This window comes from Furipterus horrens, unplaced genomic scaffold (assembly GCF_987537825.1).
Source record: "Furipterus horrens unplaced genomic scaffold, mFurHor1.1.pri manual_scaffold_15, whole genome shotgun sequence".
NCBI classification, from domain to species: Eukaryota; Metazoa; Chordata; class Mammalia; order Chiroptera; family Furipteridae; genus Furipterus; species Furipterus horrens.
Window position 1 is genome coordinate 9,060,045 of NW_028327185.1, and position 7,083 is coordinate 9,067,127.

The 7,083-nt window shown below is 41.9% G+C and overlaps 1 long non-coding RNA gene across 1 annotated transcript; it reads right to left on the bottom strand.

Moving 5' to 3' along the window:
* Positions 1 to 286: 286 nt before the first annotated feature.
* LOC149992359 (uncharacterized) lies at positions 287 to 4,186 on the bottom strand. The gene is made up of 3 exons (XR_016508300.1): positions 3,985 to 4,186; positions 2,804 to 2,904; positions 287 to 597 (listed from the first exon to the last, which is right to left on the bottom strand). It is a non-coding gene; the product is annotated as an uncharacterized LOC149992359 (long non-coding RNA).
* Between the last annotated feature and the right edge of the window lie 2,897 nt (positions 4,187 to 7,083).

Here is a 7,083-nt window from a genome sequence, read left to right on the forward strand (position 1 = left end):
TGGCAGTTCCTTAACTCTCTCCTTATGGCACCTCCCAGTTTATCATTCTTCTTTCTCTGCGTTTGACTTTCTTTAGTAATAGGAATAGACTAAATTTGCATTTTCACATCTCCCAGTCGGAAGAAGGACCCCTTGTGTGCAATACAAGGAGATCTGAGCTCTTCCTTCTGTGAACTTATGCAAACTTCACTAGCCTGAGAATCAAGTTCTCGTATGTCATATGTACACACCCATATTTTTTTAGTTTAAAAATTGGAGGGGGGGTGGTGAAAGGATAACACTGGAGTCCAATCTGAGGTTATTTATGTTAAGCAAAATATGTCAACACATAGACTTTTTTCTGGCCTTCTCCTGCAATCGTAGAGAAATCAGGTTATCTGGTCCAAACTGTTGTGCATTCCTCATTAAAGCAATAGTGGCAGATGGTCTCTCAGCTCAAGGAATGGCCAGCGCCTCCTGCCTGGTTTGGGTTGCTTTCATTTCATTGATTCACTTATTTCTTCATTTATTCATCATTTATTGAACACTAAAGGCACTGCGTGAAAAAGGTAGTCATCTTTTTTGATAAATTTTCTGCCCTCCAGGAAGTTTACATGCCTGTGAGAAAAGACAAACAGATAAAGGTATTAGACAGCATGGAGTGTGGACATTAACCCTGCAGGGATGCGGAGTATTTATTTGTTCTAGAAGACCGGTCATTGCCTGGTCCTGGCGGGTGTTAGAGAGACACATTTGACCTGGCTTGAAGGTTGAGGAAGATTTCAGTTGAAGAAGAGGCAGAAAGAGGGCCTTTGAGGCACACCGAAAAACATACAAAGACACTCAAGAAGAAAAGGCAGGAAAGACTGTGGTTGTGGTAGCTGACAGTGGATGTTAGAGGTCCTCCTCATGGAAGCTTTTAGCAGGAAAGTAGATTTTGTCAGAGGAGATGAGGAGGCTTGATAAAATAAAACCTACGGCTAACACCATACTTATTGGTGAGAAACTCAGAGCTTCCTCTATGAGATTAGGAATAAGGCAATTATAAGGGCGAAGTAGAGAGGGGAAAGGTGGAGGATGAGTCTGGAAAGAGAGTTGGAGGTTCTGAGTAGGAAAATCCATATCTTCTAAAAAAATGGATTTTATCCCATAAGCAACATGAAGCCAACTAGTGTTTTCGAGTGAAGTAATAATAATAACTGTCACTTATCCTGCAGTGTCAACATGCTTGGCGATGTCCTAAGTACTTTAGATAACGTTAACTTATTTAGACCTTTTACCAATCCTATGAGGTAGGTACAGTTATTATCTATATTTTAAGATGATGAAACCAAAGCACAGAGAATTTAATTAAGTCACGGTCACACAGCTAGTAAGTGACAAAGCTGGGCTTTGAACTGAGTAAGGGAGCTTTGGAAAAATATACTGAGGGCATTGTAGAGCATGGCTCAGAGACAATGGTCAGAAGTGCAGTCTAGAGGCTGTTATAATAATCCAAAAAGAGAGTTTATACTGAGATGGTGGCTGGGATGTAAAAGTGTGTCAAAATCCCATCTCTCCTGCGCTTGTTAGGGGCCCCGAAGCGGTCTGAGTTCTCTGGGATGATTTTATGATGATGAAAGATGAACTTTGATCAAGAGCATCAACAGAAGAACTTCACATCAATTTATTCCACGCCCACAACATGCAGGCCCCGTGCTACGCTGCTTTCCTTTCAGATATCATTTGCTTCATTTTTTATTGCAACTGAATTTCCTTGAAGGAATGTAGTCTAGCATTTAAAATATGGCATGGTATTCCCTTAGTGCATGGGCATTCCCAGAGAGATGTTCTTTTACATTTTCTGACCGAACTAAAATAAGCTGCTCAGTGTTTTGCTATGACTCCCCGTCATAAGTTGCCAATGTTTTGGCAGACTTTTGGTGGGCAATGGGCCAGATGCTAATGATTTTAGTAAATAATTTTAGCCCAAACACTCTGTTCTCGTTTGAAAACCTCCACGGCTTCACAGTAGCGTTCTCCGTGTATACCCTCTCCTTTCTGCACACACTCCCTCTGTGGAGTAAATGGGAGCCCAGGGTGGGAGTGGCGGGTCCCATGAAGACCCTGCACGTGGTCTATCCTGACAAGGCAAGTCAAGGCACCGTTCTGAACACTTAGCAAGAAAGCTGGGCTTGGGTGTCACGCGTCCAGGCATTGGTGCCAACTCACCTTGCCAGTGGGTAGGTATGATGTTTGTTCATGATCAATCTGACAAACTCTGATGGAGCACTAGTATGTGCTGGGTTTGGTGCCAGGTGCTTGGAATCAGAGATGAATAAAACATGGCTTGTGGCTGCAAGAGTTACATTCTAGGTCGTTTATCAGTCTAGTTCTCTCCAGAAAAAAGGAGCTACTCTAATTATCTTAGTAGAGATCATTTAATGTGGGGAATTGGTTAACCGGGTGATGGCCAGCTGAAAGGGCAAAGGTCAGCGAGAGGCAGCGGGAACCAGCTCACGACCTGCCTCTGGGACTGTGCACACAAGGGCAGCCTGGGGTCTGCCAGAACAGGACCAGGGCTCCGGGGTGAGGCCACATTTCTGCAGCAGATACTCTGAGAGGCCTGATGTGCTTGGTCGTAGGCGTAAAAGCCGGTCACTGGTCCTAACAGCCATTTCCAGGGTGAGGGACCATCTGCAGGAGATGCTGACCAGAAACAGGGAGTAGACAGGGAGGAGCAAGTCTGGCCCCAGACTCCAGGCTGCCAGCCCCCCTCTGATGGCCTCTGCTGGAGGAGCCTAACAGGGAGGAACTGGGGTGGGGAGGGAGCATTCGCAAGTACCTGCGCATGGAGGTCAGGAGGCTTGGAAGCTTAGAGGACATATGTAGACAGGTGTCCGGGCCAAGGCTGCGGCGCTGTCCGGAAACTCTAGCAGTCTGTCTCTGTTGGAGTGAATGTTAGAGAGGGTGTGGAGACAGATGTCAGCAGAACCCATATTTATTTGTGACTAGAGTCTCAATGTTTCATTTTCCAGAACGGTCACATGAATTCCTCCACCCTTCTTTGGGCTGTACTATAATGCCAACATTCTACTTGATTGCCATGAGAGGGGAAAAAATGGACTCAAAAATGAAAGAAAATGATGAAAAGTACTTAAAAAGTAAGCCCAGTGAAGAGACTAGTCTGGCTCCATAGTGTCTGTCTCCACTCTGTTCTGATTGGAAACGTACCACATGTAAATTAGATGAGTGTCTCTGATTTGGTCTTACATATTTTTCATTTAATTCTTAACAATACCTATCAAGGATCTTTGATCTTCATATTTTTATTATAAAAAGTTAAGAAAAGTATGCAGAAGTAGATAGGTTTTTATATAGTATATTGATAATCCAATGTTCTATTCATACTTTTGCAGGAGAAAACTTGCATTTATATATGTAAGGAATCTTTCCTTTAGAAATATTTAAGGAATTTTGCTTATGTGTAATGGGGTTGCCAGATTTAGCAAATAAAAATACAGAATGCCGAGTTAAATTAATTTAGATAAATAATAATTTCCTGTTATAAGTATGTCCCATGCAATATTTGGGACTTACGCTAAAAAATAATCTGAAATTCAAATTTAACTGGGCCACCTGCATTTTATCTGGCAGCTCTGTGTGCAGAACATTTTTCTGGGCAGTGAGTATTTGCAATATGGAGAAGGCCCATCGCAGGACAAAAATACAGAGCAATCAGAAGTAACTAGGATTCTGTCCTTTCTACTCAAGGCAGTTATAACCAACCTGTACTGTATTGTTTGATTTTGGACGTTTTTAAGAGAATGGTATAAATAAAGGAAGTGACTCTTACTAACTAATCAGGATATTTTGCAGAAAAGTCATGTTCCTCTTTAAGGCATAAATCCATTGCTTTCACAGGAAGAGTTTTGCCTCTGCCTTCCCTGCCTATAGCTCATTTCTTCTTAGGAAATAAGTTTGTATCATTGAGACGCAGAGCTGAAAATTCATTCTATTACTTACCTAGTTGTGAGATTTTCAAGTTAGGAGCTCTGTGTCCATTTCAGTTATCAAACCATGAAGTACCATTGATTTTGAAAAATCTTGTTTCACTAGTCCCGTTGGAATTTAGCAGCTGAAGCCTTCTCTGGAAGGAGCGTTTCTGCTTAGTTTTGATTTTGTTGGGAATCAAACAAAGTGAGGCTTTGACATGTGGAATGCCCATTGTTTTTGCAGAAGGACAAACAAAGATCAGAGTTCGAAATTATTAACTTGTGTACAAGTCCTTGGGAACACACGCACCCAAACTTCCAGTTAATGAGTGTCATGCCAAGTTTCCCTGCTGTGTTCTCATTTACATGTGGAATGTCCATTGCTGTAGGTCTCAAGAGGTCCCAAGCAGAAAGAGCTGGCTGTTGAACAATGTGTCCCTGTGGAAATCACATTTCATTGGAATTCCACAGGAGAAAAGAGGTGAATAAGGCCCTCTGTTAGGTCTATTTATAAATATGTTTACTTCAAGAGGGTTTGAATCCATGCTGACAGTATTTTTAATGGGATATACAAACCTGTAAAATTAGACCAAAATTAGACTTAGGGGAGGGTGAAAATGGGAAGTTATTGTTTAATGGGTACAGAGTTTCAGTTTGGGAAGATGAAAAAATTCTTGAGATTGATGGTGGTAATGGTCACACAACATTATTAATATACTTAATGCCACTGAAGGGGGCACTTCAACATGGCTAAAATGGTGAATTTTATGTGTTACATATTCAACCACAATAAAAAATTAGACCGAAATATCAGAAGTCATGTTTTTAGATGTTTCCATTTCATTGAAACATTTCTGGGGAAAGCTCCCCTTTTAGGAAGGAAACCACCCTAATGTAATAAGAGTCTTCTTTCACTTTAGTCTAAGGAGAATTATTGCGTTACAGAAGATTGGGATCCACATAAAAAACTCCTTGCCTTTTGTAGTCTGTAGGAGAGTTGGGAATTATTAGTTCTCAGCTAGTTGACTTGAATTATCACTCAGTTCACAATCTTTAATTAATCAAAATTTCCAGAAAACTGTTAATATTCCAGGGAACATGCTGTTGTGATTGCCTCCAACCATAGATTAGTTTATTTTGCCACAAATTACTAAATTACAGCATGTGCAAAAGCAAGAGATACAGTTTTAGATATAACAGCTAATTATGTTGATGTTCATGTTGGTGGTGAAAAGAATAAATAAGGGTAAGAAAAATATCTGTGTATGTACTAAAGAGAATGTAGAAGGTGTAAATAAACTTTGTAAACAACTAACCTTATTGGCTCTATAATTAACTCATCTATTTATATGAGCCAGCTAGTGCATACTGGGGGGAAAAAGTAGGAACATTTACCTTAGAATATTCTCCCCTGGTTCAGAGTCACATGTCTATTGCCTGTGGTCACTCAAGGAGTCTGCTGGGCAGTTGTCCTGGTTCTGCCGTCAGGCTGATGCCATTATATGGGCATGGGTAAACTCCAAAGGGTGGGGGTGGGTAGGAGGAATTCACAGTGGCCTGCAGGGCGTACTGCCTTCTCCACATCAGAAAATCCTGTGACTGGGCAGGGAGAGAGATTTTGAAGTAGTTCTGTGTCTGGGACTATTGAACTGTCTGACCTTAGGAAAACCACTGTGTCCGGTTGGACTTTTAGTTCCCTCCTCTGTATGATCAAGAATTTGCAGTACATGGTTTCCAAAGTCTCCCTCCAGACTTATGTACATATTGATTGTATGATTTGCCCCAACTGTCAAACCCCATGGTAACTGTGACAATTGTCCTGAAGGGACCGGGGGTAGGAAAAGAAGCAGGCTCCAGAGCTCTGCAGAGCAGAGAGTTACGCTGTAGGGTGGCAGTCTTATGTCTTGTGGATTGATGTCTTGGTATTTCATCACTAGGGATAGAAACCTACCAAAGATAGCCCAAATAAAATGGGAAGTTTGCTGGAAGGACATAGAATTTTCACAGAATTTCAGGAGAGGATGTTTAGCTGTACCTCACAGGGGACTGGGAATCACAACCTGTAAAAGTGGGAACTATCATGACCACCTCTCAGATCATTGTCTTCTCTTTTCCCTTCTGTCTCTCCTCCTTATTCCTTCTTTCTCCTCTTCCCTTGACTTACTCCCCCCCCTTTCTCCATCAGCTTTGGACATCTTGCTCATGCCCAATCCAATCCTAGGTTTACATGAGATTTCTATGTCTATATGAAAGAGAGACCAATTGGAGCTCCTCATGTGAACTCCCAAATCCGTGCATGAGAGACTCTCTTAGCTTGTTTGGGTGGTGTCTACATCTACATCTACTCCAGTTTACTATGGCAATGAGTATGGATTGTTTGGCTCAGTGCCCACTTAGCAGGGACTCTGGGAGAAGATGATCTGAAACAAGGCTGTGGTGTAGGTATACTCCTTAAGATTATTTTGTTTGCAAGAAGCAGAAGCCTTCTTTGGCTAGTCAAACAAAGAAATGTTTTGAAAGTACACAGGGATATCCCCTGCAATCAAAGACAACAGTGCAGGTCCTGGGTCCTTGGCAAAGGTTGTCAACACATTTTTAGGGCTGTGCCATTTATGTGACTCAGTTCTAATGGATATCTTCTCCTGGTGTTTCCCTATGCTGTTTCTGAAATTCCTGGGGTGGGGGGTCTAAGTAGCCAGGTTTTAGATTTGTTCATCTCTGGATTAATCTATTATACAAGACATGACAGTGTGACAAACTTGTCCAAGTTTTCCCAGTTTTAGCACCAAAAATCCAGTATCCTGGGATCCCCTTCAATCCTGAGCAAACCAGGATGGTTGGTCACCCTGGAATATGGTCACTTGTGCATGCATATATGGCTCTTTAAGGGATTTTCCTGTGTATTGGGCCATTCCCACTAAAAGAGAAATTGTGGTGTGGTATAGGGAAGCGTCTCATGTCGTGTCTGTTACATCGTGTTTCCTGGTGGCTCAGCACACGCACACAGACACGCTAACACACAAACACACCTGCCACATTCATCACATCACACATACACACTCTCTTCTTCCCATTCTTTCAAAGACACACCTCTCTACTACACGATTTAGTATTGCATGTATGACCACAA